Here is a 20,863-nt window from a genome sequence, read left to right on the forward strand (position 1 = left end):
AAATATCAGATTGATTATATTTTGTCTTTCCAAAGAAAGTCACATTCAAGGAAATATTTTCCTGTGTTCGGTGAATTGTTCAATTACTGGCAGAACAAATTAATTAGAATTTAATATCACTTGTTAAAAAGAATGTCCCTAGCAAGCTAATCAAGAATTTGACTATACTAGTTAAATCTTAGTATGTTTTCAAACTTCACTATGAGAAAATTTTTTAATTCTGGCAAAATGGCTTATCACCCTTATATTTTAGTTGGGATCAATCCAAGCATCTATCTAGGTGGGGAGTAGAAAATTTTGCCTAACACAAATTTCAAGGAAATTTAACCTAGTCGTCTCATGTAGCATTTCACTCAGCTGTTCTTTTCATCAGTTGGTTGGACAATGAGTAAATTTTCAAGTCTCAATAATTAAGTTGTTCTGGTTTCTTAATCAGCTGAGCTTTCTCCTCTTTCTCTTGCCTAAGGTATAAGCAGCACCACTAAGAAACCCTGGCCATACAAGTTTCCCTGTGTTTCACTGCGACTTCTTCATCCTATTCCAGTTACATGCAGAAGACATTTCTGTGACATTATTTTAGAAGACAGTTTTGTGTTTCGTCGGAATACATAAAATTCTAAAATTTTGTTATTCCATGACTCTCCATTTGTTTTATTTCCCCCTACAATCATTAAAAATAAAAAAAAACTTACACAAAGGCTGTAAGAGGCTTTATATTTTAACACAGTTTTAATAATTTCACCCTGTGTTTTTAGGACCGGAAAACTCAGGACACAGTAGGGGCCTGCTATTTTTTCATTAGAAGGCTTGTGCCATTTGATTTTTTAATCTAAGCATATACATTATTCTAATAAAAATTAAGAGGGAAAACCCAAACACTTCGTAAACTTATTTATAACAGATACATATTTTTCTCTGTATTCACATAGTCCTACCAGTTCACCTGTTGTTTCCCCATTTTATTATGAAAAATTTTAAACATGCAGCAAAGTCCAAAGAAGTTTACAGTGAACACTCTCCACTTACCATCTAGATTCTACCCTAAACATTTTACTCTTCTTGATCACATATCTGCTAGATAATTGATTAGTTGACCATAATCCCTGATTAGATCTTCTTTGAATTCTTTTTTTTTGGCTTAATTTTCTTAATGTGCATCAAGTTGTATTGCTCTTCCATTTAGTCCTATTTACTGAGATGCCTTTAATATTGTGTGTGTGTGTGTGTGTGTGTGTGTGCACGCAAGTGTCTGTAGGAGTGCGCACACATTTCCAGAATCAGAGTTTCCAGGCATCGGCCCCAAAGCATCCAGTCACATCCAAGGTCTCCTACTTCTCGGCACAGCGTGTGACAGTGTGATGGCCCTTCTTAGTCTACTCATCTCAGGAATTCCATTTTAATTCATATGGAACAGTACACAATTAACTCTTCTCCAGGCAAAGAAATGAAGCAAAGTGTATTGGATATTTTTAAAGGTGTCTCTACTAAGTTTATGCTCTATTGGAATCTTGTTATATAGTTCTCAAATATTGTAACCAAGCATTAAATATTATACACACACACATATATATATATATATATTTCCTCCATAAATCATGAACCTAACCCTGATTATGCTAGTTTTCAAAAATGATTGCCTACAGATTTTATTGGTTTGTCTTTGACCTTTTTCCTTCTTTTATATTCTTTAAAGATCAGTTTTCATTATAATCTTTTTGTGATAAGAGGTTTATTAGGTATCTTCTATTCCCTGAAACCTGAAGAGAATCATTTCTCATTTTGTCGTCTGGAATACACTCAGTTCTTACCACTGAATCCTCCTCATCTTTTACCGTCTTTCTCTCTGGGTACTGCTCTGTTATACATTATTACTGGTGTACAGCAGCCCTCCTTGCCTTTTCCCTGCTCGAGTGGTTGCCTGTTCCTTGTCTCTTGCTTAGGTCCATCTTTACCCTGCCTTCCAGAGGAGACCCAGCTTTAGTTACTCATTCAAGTCACTAATGTATTGAGTGCAGTTATATGCCAGCACTCACTGGAGCCACACAAAGATACCTCCATGTTATCGCTGCTCTGCTAAAGTTAGAGTCTCAGTGCCTCCTGAGAGCAGTGCACCCATTCCCACCTGGAACAGTAGCCCTTTTTTGCAATGCCTTTCTCATCCATCCCTCAGCACCCAGCTACTTGGAGCTTTTACTGACCTTAGTCGGTACATTAAAAAGTAATGCATGCTAAGTGAAATAAGCCAGTCAGAGAAAGACCAGTCTCATTCATGTGTGGAATCTGATGAACAAAATAAACTACCAAACAAAACAGAAACAGACTCATAGAGACGGAGAACAGACCGACAGCTGTCAGAGGGGAGGTGGGTTGCAGGGCTGGGTGAAAAAAGCGAAGGGGTTAAGCAGAGAAGGAAAACAACTCATAGGCACAGACAGCAGCATGGTGATTGGCAGAGGGAATGGGGGCGGGGGAGGTGGAAGATGATATGGGGTATAGATGGTAATGGAAGGAGACTTGACCTAGGGTGGTGAACCCACAATACAACATACAGATGATGTGTTGTAGGGTTGTACGCCTGAAACCTATCCAGTTTTATTAACAGCCGGTGTCACCCCAATGAATTCAATAAAAATGAAAGAAAAAATAAAACTAATGTTAGAAAGCTTTATTTATTCATTTATATCAATGTGATATTTATACCAAGGGTTTTAAATAATAGGTCTGCATAGTTTTCCAGAAGTGAGCCTGAATTTTGGGATTCTAAATTTGAATGTGGTATGTTATCACTTTTCAAATATTTTTACTGCATGCCAAGAACTGTTGTAATATTTCTGGGCAATTTTTCAGCACCGAGTTGCTCAGCGAGTGAGGATCATTTCTAAAGTGGTACAACAACCAAAGCAGAACACTAGCTTTACTTCAGTATATTATTTCTTTTGGTTAAAAACCAGTAAGACCAAGATGGTAGGTTTAATCCCATGCGGGCCAGTTAACTTCCCACCAGTGAATACTTTCCATATTCACATGAATGTGACTAGTTCAACGCAGACCCATTTATCATGGTCAGTGGTACAAGCTTCATATCCCAAGGTTAGCAAATGCATAAAATAATACATTTCAGTGAAAGCATTTAAGTTATTTGGCAAGGTTTCTGTTTTTTTTTTTATGCAGTGCCAGAGACATACCAACAGTGATATAAATGTTGTGTATAAGTTCTTTGTAAGTAGTATAATTAATTCAGTTGGTACAGCAAGTAAAATAATTGTCAAACTCTATGAATTTCAAAAATGCAGAAGGAAGGAATAGCAAAGGTTTAGAACAAGACATATTTGGGGCCAACTTCAACAGTGAGCTGTTAGGATGAATGTAAGTGACGAGGGAAGGGGCGGCTGCCAGACCTCTCTCGGTTGGTCACAGGGAGCGGGTCGTCTGTTATCCACCCAGCTTCTCTCCCAGAAGGATCTCTCTTGCTGCAGTAGTTAGGTTCAAATAGACAAATGGAAGACGTGTAGGATTGTCATTGGGAAATAATGGGCCGATCATGTGTTTGAGAGGGATTTTGCTCGCAGCTGTGTTAACAGTACAGCAAAGTAGATTGCTGAGCTTCTCAAGCCTTGAGCACGTCTCTGCTACAGTGGATCTCACTGGATCTCACCAGCAACTTGGAAAATGCCCCTCGGGAGAGTCTGTAGTTCTTTCCTTCTGCACCAGACAACCAGGTCCAAAGGATTTCAGCTCCGAGGTTAGAACTTGGAGTATTCTTTCGTGATGCCAGTCTTTGGTAAAACGGCTGAAGAGGCGAGGTGTGTTTCAGAGCTCCCCTCCCTGGACTGCGGTCCTGCTGTTCTTCGGCCTTCTTAGGCATTTCCCTGGACACGCATGCCTGGGGGTTGTCCTGTCCCCTGGACTTGCCCAAAATCATCAGACTGTGTCTCATTCTCTGAGAGCTTTCCATAATACAGTTAATCCGATCCATTGTTTCTCCCAAATGCCTTTCTTCTTCCTTCCTGTGTATTATGCACATTCTGACGGTGGAAGGTTTAAGCATCACAGCCACCTACGAGGGAGGCCTTGGTGGCCTGCTGGTCCCCGTGTGGTGCTCCTCCGATCACTGACTCCCCTGTGAGGGCAGCCCTGGTTTCGCATCCCTTGTCTTTTAATTTGATCACGTATCTGTTTTTTTTTAAATATTTTTGTTTGTTTATTGATTTGAGAGAGAGAAACATCATTGTGAGGGAGAAACATCAATTGGTTGCCTCCTATACGCATGCACTCTAACTGGGGATCGACCCCACAACTTTTTGGTACGTGGGACAGTGCTCCAGCCGACTGAGCCACCCAGCAGGGCTGATCATGTGTAAATTTAAGAGAAAGGTAAGATCTCTAGAAGTGGAGACTACAATTTTCTATCAGGCACAGTAAAACAAACAATTGAAAAAGAGCATTTCAATTAAGAAAGAGTTGAGCTGGAATCCTGATTCCATGTCTTCCTAGCTGTGTGTCCTTAGAGATTTACTTATCACTTCATTGTTAACTGAAGATCATAAAGATTTGCCTAATACTTACTGTGTTGTCTCAGTGAAATAATATACATACAAGAAGCTTAGCACTAATATATAATGCAAACCACATAAGAAACAAAATACATAAGAAACAGTACCTGGCTCAGAGTAAACACAAAATTATTTCCTGAAAGTTTCAGTCTTTGCCACAGGGAATAAATGATCAAAGAAATTATTCAAGAAATGATCCCAGGTTTTTTTTAAAAACCATGAATATCTAGATGGAGAAATCCTAGTGAGTGTACATTACAGTGAAAGAAGGAAACTGCCACACATCATACTCATTATTCAGTTTCACAACAGCAAAACAAAGCAAAGATCCTAAAAGCTTCCAGAGAGGGGAAATAACATTCAAAAGATCAAAAATTAGAATAGCATCACATCGCCCAAAGCAACACTGGTAGAAAAAGTGGAGGAAGTCCTTCAATTTGGGGAAGAAAAATGGGTTCCAACTAAGAATCTTGAATACACCTGCCTTCTCAACCAAGTGAGAGGATGGAATAGGCATTTCAAACAGTCCTGATCTCAAAATTCACCTCTCATGCGCCTGCCTCTGGGGCCACTGGAGGGTCAGTCCTAACGATAGAAGTAAACCAAAAATAAAGACAGAGGATACAGGGAACAGGGGAAACCCCCCAGGAAGGGGGTCCCCAGGAACGTGGTGAAAGGTCCGGGAAAACGGCTGTGCCATGGACCTTGGTGACTTTCGTCCCGTCGGAGCAAGAGGGTGGCGGGTTCCTGGAAGAACGTCACCAAGTGACAAAACTGATAGACTGCCTGATGTGCACGAATGTCCTGGAAGGAGGTTTACCCTTCCAGCTGAGTCCGGCTAAGTTTCTAGTAGCCGGCCTTTAGAAAAGTACGCAGGGAGAACGATGAGGTCATTGTTAACTCCAGGCCAAGGTAGTAGCACTGAAAAGCTGCCGCGCAGCTGTTTTGTTAATATCTGCCTCATAGTGTAATGTGAACACCAAACACTCACTGAGAACTATGGTATAACTAATTTGGGACTATGGAAGAAGGGGATACGGGGAGAAATGTAAGAGAAAAATCTTAGTTTTCTTGTAGTAGGAAGTTGATAGATGACAGGAAAAGCGAAAATAGAATTAAGACATGTCCGCCTATTATTTAGCTATGTGGAGGTCAACACAATAAACAATTTAAAAGGCTGGAAGTGGTTGTCTTTGGGAAGTGACATAGATGAGGGGGAAATCGGGAGGGTGATTGCTGTTTTAAAGATTTTATTCATTTATTCTTCGGGTGAGGGAGGGAGAAACATCATTGTGTGGTTGTCTCTCACGTGCCCCCTACTGGGGACCGGGCCTACAACCCAGGCATGTGCCCTCACTGTGAATCGAACCAGCAACCCTTTGCTTTGTGGGATGTCTCCCAACCAACTGAGCGATGATTGTTTCTGGTGGTGATCAGAAGCCACAGCAAACATCGCTGATGCTCACCTTCTCTCACTCCTGGGCAGATGGAAGCACACTGCTTCCAAGCACCCTCCCAGCTGGTCGGGGCCCTGTGACTAGCTCTGGCCTAGACAGAGCAGCAGTGAGGTGTCACCTCTGGGCTCCAATGGTGTGACCCTTCCACACCTTCTTCCTGTGCCTCAGCAACCTAGAAGGGACAAGGGCAAACCATAGTGCATCCAGCAGTCTGGAAATCTTTCCTGTGTTCTTTAGAACTCTGACTCCTTCGCTTAGAGAGGAGAGGAGTAAGAGAAGACGGCTGACTTTCCCAGATCGTCTAGGCTGTGCAGGCCTCGCAGTCACCGCTGCAGCTGTGTGGCTCTGCTGTTGCAGCGCGGGTCAGTGGGTAGGTCGGTGCTCCAATTACACTCCATTTTTGGACACCAACATTTGAATTTTATAGAACTTTCATGTGCCATAAAATATATTTGTAGTGCTTTCAATCATTTGAAAATAAAGAAAAAATTCTTAGCTCACAAGATGCGCAAACACAGTGGACTTTGGCTCCTGGGTTTCAGGGTGCTGGCCCTGCTTTGAATGTTCAAGGGCTGCGTGCACAGAAGCGGAGGGCGCCTTGCTGGGTTTGGAGGCCACACTGAAACTGAAGAGTGGGCGTCGGGGGGACCGATTTCAGCCTCAGGTTTCCTCATGTACCCACAGTTTCCACAAATCAGAGCTACCTGTGATGAAGAAGACTGCCTCGGGGTGTCCCTCTGTTTGCAGTGGTCACACAGAGGTGGGAGATCCCACCGGGTTGGACCTCACACCCCCCTTTGAACTCTTACGTTCTTGGTGCTGTAACACAGCTTCATTGGATCGTTCCGAGAGAGCTGTTCTGATGCTCTCCACAGGACGGCCCCTTCCCATGGGTTTTTGGACAGTTCTCAGGGAAAGGCAGACGTGTGTATCACCGTAGGTGTTTTAAACTAAGCATCTGCGGTGCCAGGGCTGGCAGAGACGGCGTGCCAGCCTAGACGTGTTTGTACACAGCAGTGTTTTCCAATTTAAATCCAGTCCTAACTTCCCAACATTCCCTAGCCTAGACTCGCTGAAGGTGTAGACTTCATTTTCATCTCATTAGACCACCTGGAAGCTGAACTCAGTAGGCAGTCTCGATGTAAATAGTCTGTCTGCTTCATTAAAATGTTAATTTCATGGATTTAATTTCCTTTGTCAAGTCTGCCACTCATTGCAGGACACTATATGCAGATTTATTCTAAGAAGACCAAATTGCATGTCTCATTTTAGTATATTTATTTCCCTAGATTTCTGTGCATTGCTATTCTAGGAATTGCTTTTGTGTTTCTAAGTATTCAAATATCTAAAATCTTTAGAGATATTTAAGGCAATTTCAGCCTAACAAAATAAGTTTTAAAAGTGATTCTGAAATCAGTTTTCCTTATCACTCACATACCTTCTACTTTTTCCTCCCCGTAGCTCTGAAGCTCCATCTTTAAAAAAAATAAAGATTCAGTTGCAGTTTCAGTGAATGGTCAGAGGGAATCTAGATGGTGCCGGGCAGAAAAAAATGGACGCGCAGAATCTTTTATATCCTGTCCTGCCCTCTAAATTATCCTTTAGGTTTTGAAAGTGCCAACCTAAATACCAGGTTCCCATTTTTCACTCCCAAAATCTTAAATTCCGACTGGCCAGAAGGGAAGGTTAACCAAAAAAAATGGCCAAGCGGCGGCTCCCAGTCAGGGCCCCGAACCGGTCATCAGAAAGGCTGCGCTGCAGGGGGTTCAAAACGCTTTCACGCGCCCAGACCCAGTGGGTAGCTTGGACTTCTTCCATGTGTTTGCCAGTACCCTTACATCTTGCTGAGTTTCTTTGTAACTGTTCTCTCCCTTCGAGTCTCCTTTGCTGGCTTCCTTTTCTGGTCTCCAGTGGAAAAGCCATTCCCCAAAGTCTGTCGCCTGCTTTTGGTTCTTCTCATTGTAGTGTATTCGTTTCTCCCTGGAATATACCTGCACGCCGTGGCTACCCCTCCTTCTGCGTCCTCTGAGGTCTGTCTGGCCTGTGCTTCCAGTAAGTGGAGTGGATCATTTCATTCATGTCTGTCACCTCAAATAGGTCCAGTCCCAAACTCACTTTCTTCCCAACGTCTCCATTTCCATTGGCTCCGTGACTCCATCCTTATGTGCTCTCAAGCTAGAAATGTTCCGGGAGGTGGCCCGCAAAGAGTTCATGTAGAAAATCAAACCTGTCGCCTTTGAGGAAAGCCAAATATTGTCTTATACTAGGCCAGTCGGAGAGTTAAGGTTTTCTGAGACCAAGCAGACCCAGAAGAGTCTATTCCCATTAATAATGACCCAGAAATTACTGCTGGTCCTCGGTCGTGCCCCTCAGCTCCCACCAGAGCTCCACGCAGACATTTATGCTCTTGGTCATGAGGCCCCGGGGTGGGGGTGGGGCATTAATTCGATCAAGACTTTGCAGATCATTTGAAGTTTTTATTAAAAGGAACATGATTACTCTGAAATTACTCTTGGCCAAGTCATCACCCCAGGGCTGTTGGCTGCACACAGACCTTCCCTGGTTACTTTTAAAAATAGCTCAGCAAGCGCCATTCCACTGTTCCCCGGGTGAGTGGCTCGTGCCGCCATGCTTTAGGTTTGTGACCGAGGTTCAGACGCGCTGGGGCAACAGTTCGGATGCAATAAAAAATGAGCACCCAGTTTTCTGGCCAATCCGGTACAAGTATCACTAATTCATAATGAGTTAGAGACACCTAGATTTAAATTCATTATTTTAAGACAAAGTTTAATATATTTCATTGACATTTCAATGAAAATGTTAACAAGGCTGAGACATTTTTATTAAGCCAAGTATGACAGTTATCCATTTATTCAGGAAATATTTATTGATTGACTAAATGTTCAGTGAGACAGCATTGAACCAAGTGCTGCTGGACATACAAAAGTATAATACCCATTACTCTTAAGAAACCTATACAGTCTCGCAGAATTCTTGTTTGAGTTCATGAGTTTTCAAAAACAGTGGAGAAAGTCTGAGATTAAAAGCTTCCTGCTTCTCTAGGACTCAGTGGTGAATTTCTAAGGTCTGTGACAGTTTTCGGAAGTCTCAAGTGTTAATTTTCATTTCTCCTATTTGCACAGGAGTCCGGCGCTGATTCTGAGACTTCTTTTTTTAAAATTTTTTTTTTATTTATTTTTCGAGAGAGGGGAAGGGAAGGAGAAAGAGTGGGAGAGAAATATCAATGTATGGTTGCCTCTTATGCGTCCCTTGCTGGGAACTGGCCTGCAACCCAGGCATGTGCCCTGACTGGGAATCGAACCGAGATACTCTGGTTCACAGGCCTGCACTCAATCCACTGAGCTACGCCAGCCAGGGCTATTGATTCTGAGACTTCTTTTAAGGCTTTCTAAACACTAATGGGGTCAAGAATGATGTCTTCTCGGGGAACTCATCCCATCCCCAGAGCAGGGACAGCTCAGTTTGACTTTGAAACTGACTTTGACCTTGGCACTTACGGCAGGATTCCCGACACACACACACACAGTTAAGTGAGAATAAGTTGTGGCACAACAGTACATGAGACAAATTAAATTAGCCTTAGAATAATTGAGCTGTTTCTGAACTGAAAGATACACCAGAATGAGTTTCACATTCACTTTAAATATGCAAACTAGTGTTTCTGAGAGAGTCTTACTGAATTTACTTTTGCTATCACGTTGCCTTTCCTAACTTTCTCAGTGTGCACAATATTTATATATTTATGGCAGTGGTTAAGAAAGGTAGGTTACATCCAGAAGGACTTTGAAGACAGACAAGTCAGAGAGACTGTAAGTCATACCGTGACTCCAGCTGAGCCAACTGTAACAGTACTTCTGTGTCTGTAGAGAGAAAAAGAAATATTGCCCCAGGAGTCACTGATGGATTTCGTAAAAATGATGAACAGTAGCAGCACCATGAAGGAAGAACTTTAGGCAGAGGTAAATGAACCGCTGGAGGACATTCATTTATACGGTCATTCCACTCACAAACCTTTAGTGTTCTCTGTCAGGCTGGATATAAAAGATACTTAGTAAAAGAAAGTTTATTCATATTATTAAATAGAAAATTTACTCTAAGCAACATCAATTCACTGGAATAAAAGGTAACCTGGTTCAACCCAGGAATGTGATAGATATACCAGTTCTCACTTTTTTACAGGTGGTTGAAGGAAGCATTTAAAAATTCACCTGTGAGCCATAATTCTCTCAAATAGAATTAGGTTTTCATAGCCATACCTAGAAGGGTAATGGAAAATTTTCCATTTAAGAACCATATGCAAGAAAACATACCGTAATTCAGCCCTTTTCCAGTGGACACATTCTCAATTAGAACAGTGTGTTTCTTCCGCTGTGGGCGAATGTTGATTAATTGGTGTTTTGTTTGTAATATGTTTCAGAAATGGAAAGAATTTTGGTTATATTTGCAGTGTAATTAAATTAAGATATTTAAGTTTGTCTAAAAGGCTTTTGCTGCTGACCTTCACATATTGAGAGACTATTAAAAAGATAATGTAAAGACCAATTGTGTTCTTCCAGGTTTGAACTTTTAAAAATTGTGCTCACTGAGAATGCCGAATTGCAATTTGGGGGCCCTTGCTCCAGCTCTTTTATGCAATGGAAAGAGCTGACTCAAGCTTAGGAGGCAGGAAAACTGGCTTCTAAATTTAGACCTTTTATTCAGCCGGCTCTAAGCTTCTTTGAAAAATGACTTAATCTCTCTCATCTTCAGTTTACCAAACTGAAAATGAGATGTGCTGAACTGGCTCCCGATATGAAATTCTTGAACCTAACCCCAGGGCTGTAGAATCGGGTTGACTGGGCTAGAACCATCCCTCGCCCCTAATGGCTTTGTAGCCTCGGACAAGGGCTGAAGTCCACTTGGACCTCCAGATCCCCTCCATGGGGTTATTGCATTGACTAAAATAATACGAAAAAGTACCTACGTACTGTTTGGCATTCTGTGTGTTTCTCTCTCTAACAGGTATTTCTGTGACTAGTATGTTCATAGCCGTGTGGAGAGTACAAAGATAAGAAAGACATGCAGCTCGCCCTTCAGGAATATGTCATCTAATCCAAGAGATAGGATTATGACATAAACACTTAATAAAAACTAGGAAAAGGGAAGAGAGACAGCGTATGTATTATCATGGGATCCCCGAGTCCCGGTGACTGGGAAGAAATGAAACAACTTCGGATGGTGCAGTTATTAACACCAGCCGTGGTGATGTGCACACAGGAAGTGACTGGTGTCCCTCCTGTGCCGCGTCGGTTTGTCCCGAAAGATAGTAGACCCCAAGGGACTCACTGAGAAGGGCACGTCGTCACCTCTGAAGTAGTCACGCCAAAGGGCCTGACTTGGATTTAATTATGAGGACACGTCGGAGGAGCCACCTTGAGAAAGCCACAAAACAGCCATCAACATTAGTTCCTGGACTGATCCAGAACCAAAACAAGGATCATAGTGGAACAGTCGGCGAAATTTTAAAGAAGTTTGATATGTAGATTAGCTAATAGGGAAGTATCGATGTTAATCTGGTTTTGTTTAAGGTTTGTTTAAGTTAACTGAAAGTCTTGTTAGTACTTTGCAACATTTTTATAAGCCCCGAATTATTTCAAAGTGAAAGTTGAAAATGAGACGAAAGATAATAGATTCTCACATTATATACATTCTTTCAAGATTAAGGTAGCTGAAGTAAAGATCTGTTTTAGGTTTATATATGAGAATTAGGGAGAGCTAAGTGGTCACCGCGGAGCTGTTCCTGAATTTTAAAATATTTTGACAGGTTTTGCTTGACTTACAACTTGAAACTACAAGGATGCATACAAATACCAGAGAGATCTGAATAGCCTTGTCCTCGGCACCTGTATGCAGCACCCGGTTTGGAGTAGGCTTCACTGGCGAGACAAAGCCCCCCTCCCTGTCCCGTCCCGGGACGCGTGTTATGAACACTGTAGGGCTCCCCTGGCAGTGGGGATTGATGCTGGGATTTTGCTTTGCATATTATTTTTGTTAGCTCTTTCTGTCTAAATATGCTGTTTTTTCAGTAGCTAATACTGGAAAAGCTACTGAATTTAGATGAAGGGGTTGGGGAGGCTGTTATTTTAAACGGGCTGATTTCAGTTTTCTAGTGTCATTACTTATTTAAGAATATGTTATTACTTAATGAAGAGCTCAGATTCAGAGGATGGAGTTGATCACACTCCTCAGTTCACAGAGCGTTATCTGTCGTGGGTCTCGGCAAAGCTTTTCTCTGGTTCGTTGTTTGTTCTGCATCCCCCTGCATCCCTGCTCCCACTTCCTCCCCCTTCCACAGGGGGTCATTCTGATACATTTAAGGTGCATCTTTTTGCTTCTGTGAGTTCCTGCAAATTTTTGTTTTGTTTCATGTTCCTGTGTTGTCAAGTTTACATAACTAGGACTGTTATGTATCTTGTTCTATTTCTTGCTGTTCCTAGGACTTAGCCTTTTGCTTTTAAAATACATTCACGTTGTTATGCATATTTCTAATCCTTGGCTTCCCACTACTGCCTTCTCCGTGGTGCGTCCTTTCCACGTTTCAATTACTGGGGCTCCCAGACACGCAGGTAGCCGCCAACTCTTACCATCATGGGAGGACTTGCTGTGAACACCCCAGAGATGCTCTCCGTACCTGTGTGATCATCTCCTCAGTGTGCATGCCCAAGAGTGGAATTGCTGAGTCACAGGATTAGGTCACTTCAATTTGACCAACTCCAAACTACTCTCCAAAATGGTTATCCCCCCGTAAACTCACACTAGCCATCCAGGAGGGTGCCTTTATCCCCCCTTTCCTACCAGCATTTGCTGTTACTCAGTTCTACTTCTTGCCAGTGGACTATGGGTAAAGTAATGCCTTGTTGTTTTGTTTCTGTCTGATTACCAAGGATTTTCATGTGCCTGTTGGGTTTCCGGGTTTCCTCTTTCTATGTTCATGTGGGAAATAGTACAATAATTAATGCATAATAAACTTTCACACACTCACAACTGGAAACCTACTTTTGCCCTACCCTGTATCTTCCAGTTTTTTATGGAGATTATTCTAGTGATATATTGATTTGCACTAGTTCTTTTGTGTTGTAGATATCAGTCCCTTGTTTAGTGTTGGCACATTGTAAATGTTCTCTTACTCTATTACATATTCATTGAACAGAAATTCTTAATGTGGTCAACATCATACATTTTTTGCCTTATAATTTATGCTCTTAGAGTTTTTTGATTTTTAAGAAAACTTTTTTTGCAACTTGATCATCAAAACAGTCAGCATTTTCTTCAGTCAATTATCTAAGTACATTTTAATGTAAGTTTTTGTCCATGTGGAACCCTCCTTTAAATAAGTGTGTCGGTGGTGCGGGCCCAGCTTTATTTTTCTCCAACACTGTGTGTTGAGCAATCTGTCCTTCCTTCACTGATCTGTGATGTCACCTTTGTTGTCTATTAAGTTTTTTATGCCCATCAGAATAGCTTTGAACTCTGTTCTGTTGCATTAGTTTGTTTTTTTTTAAAGATATACTTGTAGGATGTTTGTTTTCCCATAACTACTTGGTTTTCCTAGAATTTAGTCACAGTGTTGAAGTCCCTGTTTCTTCTAAGTCTCAAGAAACTAGTTTAGGTAGTTTAGGTAGTTTAGGTACGCACACACTGAATCAGGATGGCGACCTTCTCGCTTTGAGAGCTGGCAGGCCTTCCGGCCCACAGTGATCCTGCCCTTCTCTGAACTCGCTCACAGCACTTTTCTGTTACACTGACGTCACTTCTCAAAATTCTATGTTCAGTTTGATCATTTCACGTGTTATTACGTAATTTTTCGTATGTTTAGGTCTTGTGTTTGAACTGGAGTATAGACTTCCAAAGTGCAGGGACTTCTTCCCGTCCTTGACTCCCCACGGTAGCCGCAGCCAGTGCAGGATCCGTGGTCATCACCGTCACCGTGGTCTGGTGAGCGCTCCCTGGACTTTTCGTCAGCACCTGTGATTTGCTGCATTGAAAGCGCCTCACAGAACTGTGAGCACGTAAGGGCAGCGACTGGCTTCCGAAGGAGGTGGGTAGCCAGACGCACGGCTTCTCCACGCACGGCTTGGCCACAGCCGTGTCACAGCAGCCTGCTCCTTAGCCACCGTACAGTTTGTTACATCCGAATTTCTCCATATTAAAATAAGTTTCAATTTACCAGTTCTTTTCTTCTTCTCCCATTTATTTTTAGTAATTGCATTTTATTTAGTTTTCTGTAATGAACCAAGTGAAAATCGGTTGTGGTAAATAAATCGTGTGCAGGGGAAAGCAATACATTATCATTAGGATTCTGCTATCATTTAATTAGGCATTCCATTATTGAATCGGTGTCTCTGACTTCTCCTGGTCTCTGACTAATCTCGAAACAAATCCTTCTTTGTGGACAAATATTAGCCTGTAATAATTAGAGTAGTCATCTAAGCTAAGGCTTTTCATTAAATCTCTTTCTGATTAAGACAGCTCCCCAAGTACAGACTGATTTGATTTCGTATGATTGATCCACTTTTATATTAAAGTCTGCTGGAAATTGTTTTTACAGCAGAGGATTAGGAATATTAAGACCATCTTTGTGGCCACAGATCTTTTTTTAACTCCTTGGACTTGACTGTTTTTGCCTCCTGACCCATTTCCTTCCTTCTGCTTTTCCTCTGGTTTTCGATGACGGGCACTGAGTTCTGTTCGTGGTCTTTTCCCTTTTCTCCCAATCAGTTTCCCCACATTCCTCCCTCCCTTTATTTGGCCTAGCCGCACAACTTGCTCGCACACTTTTTAGCCTTTTTCTTCTGACCCTTTTGTCCAGGTTTTTGTTTTCCTTTTTTGTCTGTTCTTCCTTCTGCCTTCCCCACTGTGTGTGTGTGAAGTTTGCTTTACCTTCTGCATGTGAATGACTGAAGCTGCGTGAATTAACCACATGAAGCCAAAGTATATATTCTAACTTGCCACAGCCCAAGTACACTGAAGCTAGCTTTTGTGGCACATCAGGGGAGTCCATTGTGAGCAGAGGGTGAAGGACATTCTCAATCGAAGAAGAGGGGAAGTGCCAGGCGAGGGGAGGGGCATTCTCGCATCCTGAACTTCCTGAGGCCCCCAGTTCCGACTTCATTCCTTCAGGTGCCAGGCTCCGGAGGGTGCTGCTTCTTCCCTTCTCCATACGAAATGTTCTCTTGTGAGGGCAGTGGTACTCTAGGAACCTGAGTCAGTGGTTGGGCAAAGGCTGATGGAAGGTGTTTTGGGGTCAGGACTGGGAGCTGAGGATCTCAGACCAGGTCAGGCTGAGACTCTTAACAGGTCTGGGCAGGGATAGAGGGGCTCTGAGCAGCCTTGTCCGTCAGCAGAGGGGGTTGTTGCTGGACTGCTTAGGAGGCCGCAGGGACCGATAGGGTGCAGATCTGTGACTGAGGCAAAGCTGCGGGGGTTTGCTGAGGAGACTCCCCACCCCCACCCCGGGAAGAGGCAGAGCAGAAGCGGGAGGGTGGGCTGTGTGAGTGAGGGGGCCACTCCTGGTGGCAGAGCACGTTCTGCACTGATGGGAATGCCAGCTCTGGGAGAGTGCTTTCCAGCTAGTGGGAACTCTGTGTTTCTCAGGGGCAGAAAGGAAAAAGTAGCACAGTGGAGAATTACAAGGTTTTCGCTGAGGAATTGGTAGTTCTATTTAAAGCCAGGCTTTTGAGAATTGATGGGGAAACAAATGCTCCTGCAGTGATACCTGACTTAAAGAGGAGGCTGAGTTCCAGCATGCACAATGAAGTGTCAGTTGTCAGCCGGAAGTGATGGAGAAAGTATTCAGTACTGCATTTCAGACTTCCAGTTTAAAAACAGCATCATAGTTAACACTGTAAAATCTGCCATGAACTAGAAAGTATTCGGGCACCTCTGTAAGGATTCGTAGTCCTTATCCCAGTTCATCTTCAGAGCCCTGTGAGGGGAGGTGTTGTTATTCCCAAATCCTGAGGGAGTTTAGGGTGGGCTCCTCAAGATCACGGCCAACAGGGGGCGGGACCAGGAGCTGTCTGGCTCCACCTTTTGTTCCTCGAGGATCCAACAACTGACACAGAAGGAAAAAGGAGTGAGTGTTCCTGGTAGGAAACAGTGTTGTTTCCTCTGGTAAAGAAGACAGTGCTGTTTGAGCCTAGTAGCAGCTGATTTTAGTGGCTCATGCATGCCCTTTTATTCTGAAGCTTGGTGTTGTCTTATTCATTGGTATTTTTGTCTAAATATATCCAAAGCTGTCTATTCAAAGCTGTTCCCCAAAGTGTGCTGAGTGGTGCCGATTTGTCACACTTATTAGCCATCCACTATTTATTATATGTCAGTGTCAAAGGGTCACAGTGAGTAATTGTTTAGTTACTAAATCCAACTTTTATCCAATTGGGGTACTTTTCTTTTTTAATCTTAAAAACAGTGCACATATCTGAGAAACATGCTAACTAACCCCTTAGCTGAGTGTTCATCATTTTCCTTTCATGCAAAGCATCCTAGATGACAATGCTGCTTTATCTAAAACTGTAATATGTTACATATTAATGTATAGTCAGATTTATGGATTTGGATGTGACTAATAGAAAATAGGCTTAGTCCCTGGCTGGTGTAGCTCAGTGGATTGAGCACGGGCCTGTGAAGCAAAGGGTTGCTGGTTTGATTCCCAGTCAGGGCACATGCCTGGGTTGCAGGCCAGGTCCCCAGTAGAGGGCATGTGACAGGCAACTACATATTGATGTCCCTCTTTTTCTCCTTCCCGTCCCCTGTCTCTAAAAGTAAATAAATAGAATATTTTTTTAAAAGAAAGAAAATAGGACTTTCGCCAAGACGGAAGCATAGGTGGAGACGCCGTGCCTTCTCACACAACCAAGTTTAGAGACAACTAAATATTAGCAACAGAAAACACAGCCAGAACATAGAAAATTGAACTTTTCGGAAGTCTGATAACAACGAATTCTTCAGCCTGACCGGTAAGGGGCGAAACCAGCAGCTGGCGGAGTGGGGTTGCACAGGAAAACTCAGTCGGACGGACTCAGGCTCTCGGAATCCAGGCACAGGGTTGGACCTAGTGAGCGACCAAGCGAGCGACCGCAGAGAAACAGCGAGGGAGCAGGGCTGCGGGTTGACTGTGGTCGTGCATTTGTGCGTGGATAGACAAGTGAGGGAGTGGGCGATTGGACCGGGACCCAGCAGGTCCCCCCGGCCAGCAGCAGGGAGGGCGCCGCCATTTCCCTGGTCTGACCCCACCTCCACATAAGCGTCATAACCCAGCGACCTGAGTGGCCCCGCCCTGGTGAACCACCTAAGCCTCTGCTCCTCACCCAGCGACCGAAACAGCAGAGGGCGCCGCCATTTCCCTGCTCCGACCACGCCCCCACATACAGCATCATAACCCAGCGACCTGGGAGTCCAAGGCTCCACTCCTCACACTTAAAGGGCACGAACAGACCAAAAATGGCTCAAGAAGATCTCAAAGCCCCAGAGCCTATAAATCTAAGCGATGAAGAAATAGCAAAACTCTCAGACGCACAGTTTAAAACACTGGTGATCAGGATCCTCACAGAACTGGTTGATTATAGCCACAAATTAGACAAACATATGAAGGCGAAACTAATTGAAATGAATGGAATTGCACAGGAAACCAATAGCAATAAAAAGGAAACTGGGACTCAAATCAATGGAGTGGACCAGAAGAAAGCAAATAATGGCCAAACAGAAAAGAGTCAAGAAGCAAGAATTCAAAGAAATGAGGAGAGTTTTAGGAACCTCCAGGACATCTTGAAACGCTCCAACATCCGAATTATAGGGGTACCAGAAGGGGGAAAGGCACAGCCACCAGTGGAAAACTTATTTGAACAAATAATAAAGGAGAATTTCCCCAGTCTGGCAAAGGAAATAGACTTCCAGGAAATCCAGGAAGCTCAGAGAGTACCAAAGAAGTTGGACCCAAGAAGGAGCACACCAAGGCACATCATAATTTCATTAGCCAAAATTAAAATGAAGGAGAGAATCCTAGAAGCAGCAAGAGCTAAGGGGACAGTCACTTCAAAGGAGTCCCCATCAGACTGTCAGCGGATTTCTCAAAAGAGACCTTACAGGCAAGAAGGGGCTGGAAAGAGGTATTCCAAGTCATGAAATCCAAAGACCTACAACCAAGATTGCTCTATCCAGCAAAACTTTCATTTAGAATGGAAGGACAGATAAAGTGCTTCTCAGATAAGATCAAATTCAAGGAGTTCATCATCACCAAGCCCTTATTATATGAAATGTTAAAGGGACTTATCGAAGAAAAAGAAGTTAAAGAAACATGAACAGTGAAAGGACAACAAACTCACAGTTATTAACAGCCACACCTAAAACAAAAGCAAACTAAAAGAACAGCTAGATCAGGAGTGGAAACATAGAAATGAAGATCTCAAGGAGGGTTAGCAAGAGGGGAGTGGGAGGAGGAGAAGGGGGGAGAAGTAGCATAGACAGTAGATAGAAAATTGATGGGGGGGGCAAGAATAGTATGGGAAATATAGAATCTAAAGAACTTGAGACACACAGTCATAAACTAAAGGGGGGGTAATGGTGGGGACGGGAGGGTAGGGTGGAGGGGAATGAAGGGGGGAATAGAACAACTGTAACAGCATAATCAATAAAAAAATTTAAGAAAAAGAAAATAGGCTTAGAATTTTTAATTTTTAAAGCAGCTATTAAAATGAGATCCAAAAAACTACATTTTCAGCATATATTTAATTATGGAATGGGGAAATTTTCAGTTATCAAAATTTGTTGATCACTTTGGGCTAAAAATAAATTGAAGAGCTTACATTTCTTTTACTCTGCCACTGAACTATGCAGTTGGATCTGCTCTCTAGCAGCCATGGGCAAACCAGGCTTTCTTTCCTTTGTCCTTTCGTTTTGAACATACGAATGTGTCAGGCTTTGGCTGCCTCCCATTCATTCCCAGGGAGCTTTTCTCATCAGGCGGGACTCTTCCAGGAACCAGGGGGCTCCCCTGGGCTGCCCGGACACACTCCCTCCTGTAATTACACTGGTAAATTCCAGTCATACCTTTCGGCTTCTCTTGGTTAATGAAACAGGATGAACCTATTCAGAATCCCCTCAGCTTCAGTCCAAGACTAAAAGTTAAGATTTGAAACACACGCGTTGAGCAAGTGCTCATTCAGTCCCTCTGGGGAGAAAAGAAAAATCCGGGGACCCGAGCGAGCACGGTTGTCCCAACAGGATGGTGGATTTACAAAGCAGTAGTAAAATATGAGCCTATCCATACACTGTATCGGAAGCAGAACAGATCCACGTCGGAGCCCCGGGTGAGCGGGTGACAAGTGCCCAGACAGCATTAGATTTGTAATTTAAACTGTCTACAAAGCAACGAGATCTTTTCAAGTGGCTTTTACTGAGGGTAGCCACTTATTTGCATCTTTAAGTCAATTATTTTCATACTGAAAGATTTGAAGACAGTATAAATCCTTTGCAGTTGCAAGGATTTCTCTCTTCTGAATCTCTTTACTGCCTCTTTTTAGTTCCACTATATATTGGTAAATGAAATAAAGGCACATCTCAGCTTTTGAATATTCATTTCATCGTTGTCACTCAAATGTGAACCAAGCCCTGTCGGCCACGCCAACCCCTGCCTGGTCACCTCCTAGGAGGAGGTTAACTGGTCCGGTGATGGCTACCCCGGGCTACAGGCCCTGGGGCCAGGGGTCACCATAGGATGAGCGCAGAAGTCAGCTCTCCTGCCCACAGCACAGCGCTGCCTGCAGCTCTGTGTGGTCTGGAGACCTTCGTTTACTTCGGGACAAGTGTGGGCGTTACCAGGACAGCGGACTGGCCCCACCGTGGATAAAAACCTTCCTCCGTTCCCCCCTTTGGCTCTGGCATTTCCACCCCTACCTGCTCTTTATTTCCTGCCTTCCTGCCTCGTGATGACCCTCAGCTCACTCTACCTGCCTCTCTTGTCCTGGGTCCTCTCTAAGCCATTCTTGTCACTGCCCTCAAGGCAAATCTTGCTAAAATGAAACCATCTGATCCCTTTTCTGTTAAAAATCTTGAAGTGGTTCTGCACCATATGAGGGGCTTCTCTACCACCTTACAGCGCTAGGTTCAGACTCTCGGTGAGGCCTTTCCCGTGTGCCTCCGGCCTGCTTTCACGCTCTGCGCGCCAAGGGGGTGCACGCTGCCCCTGGGCAGCCTCCCCTCTCCTCGCCGGTGCTCTGTGGTCTGTTTAGAGCTCTGCGTGTGCCTGTCTCCCTGGTTGGGTCCCAAACTCCTGAGCGAGGTCAGGCCCCCTCTTTTTCTCCAGCATCAAGCATGTGACTTTGCTGGAAACATCTCCCAAGTAATGTATCTGTGCGTGGAAAGGTGATGGTGGTACCAGGTCAGGGTCTTACTCGGACTTCCTGTGAACATGTTTTTAAAATTTTTTTTAAATCACAAAGTTTTTATGAGTTTCTGACCATTTCATCAGGCCGGGTTCCAAGTTTTTCTTTCCATAGCTGTCATCGTAATATTGGGTTAAAAATGAGAAAGTTTGTGTTTTATTTGGAGAGAAGCGTGTTTGAATAGGGGCCTCAAAGCATGAATCCTATTGGTGTAGAAGAGCTGGCCCTGTGCCCTTTCATTTCTGTCTCAGGTCTGACTTACGTGCTTATTTAGCTCTAGAATGCAGATTACCACTTCTACAGAGGAAGACCATTTCTTTCGGAAGGTCCCTGTGGTAATTAGCAAGCAGATGAAACCCCCAAGTGACGGGTAAATCTTGACCCAAGTGCCCAGAGCACCAGTATTTATAGC

At 43.4% G+C, this 20,863-nt stretch overlaps 1 protein-coding gene across 6 annotated transcripts in view; it reads left to right on the forward strand.

Annotated features, from left to right (window-relative positions):
* LCLAT1 (lysocardiolipin acyltransferase 1) overlaps window positions 1–20,863 on the forward strand; it is a 156,422-nt gene that overhangs the window by 131,690 nt on the left and 3,869 nt on the right. The window lies entirely within an intron of this gene.

Source organism: Artibeus jamaicensis, unplaced genomic scaffold, assembly GCF_021234435.1.
Source record: "Artibeus jamaicensis isolate MK-2021 breed Jamaican fruit bat unplaced genomic scaffold, CSHL_Jam_final contig_465, whole genome shotgun sequence".
Classification (NCBI taxonomy): domain Eukaryota; kingdom Metazoa; phylum Chordata; class Mammalia; order Chiroptera; family Phyllostomidae; genus Artibeus; species Artibeus jamaicensis.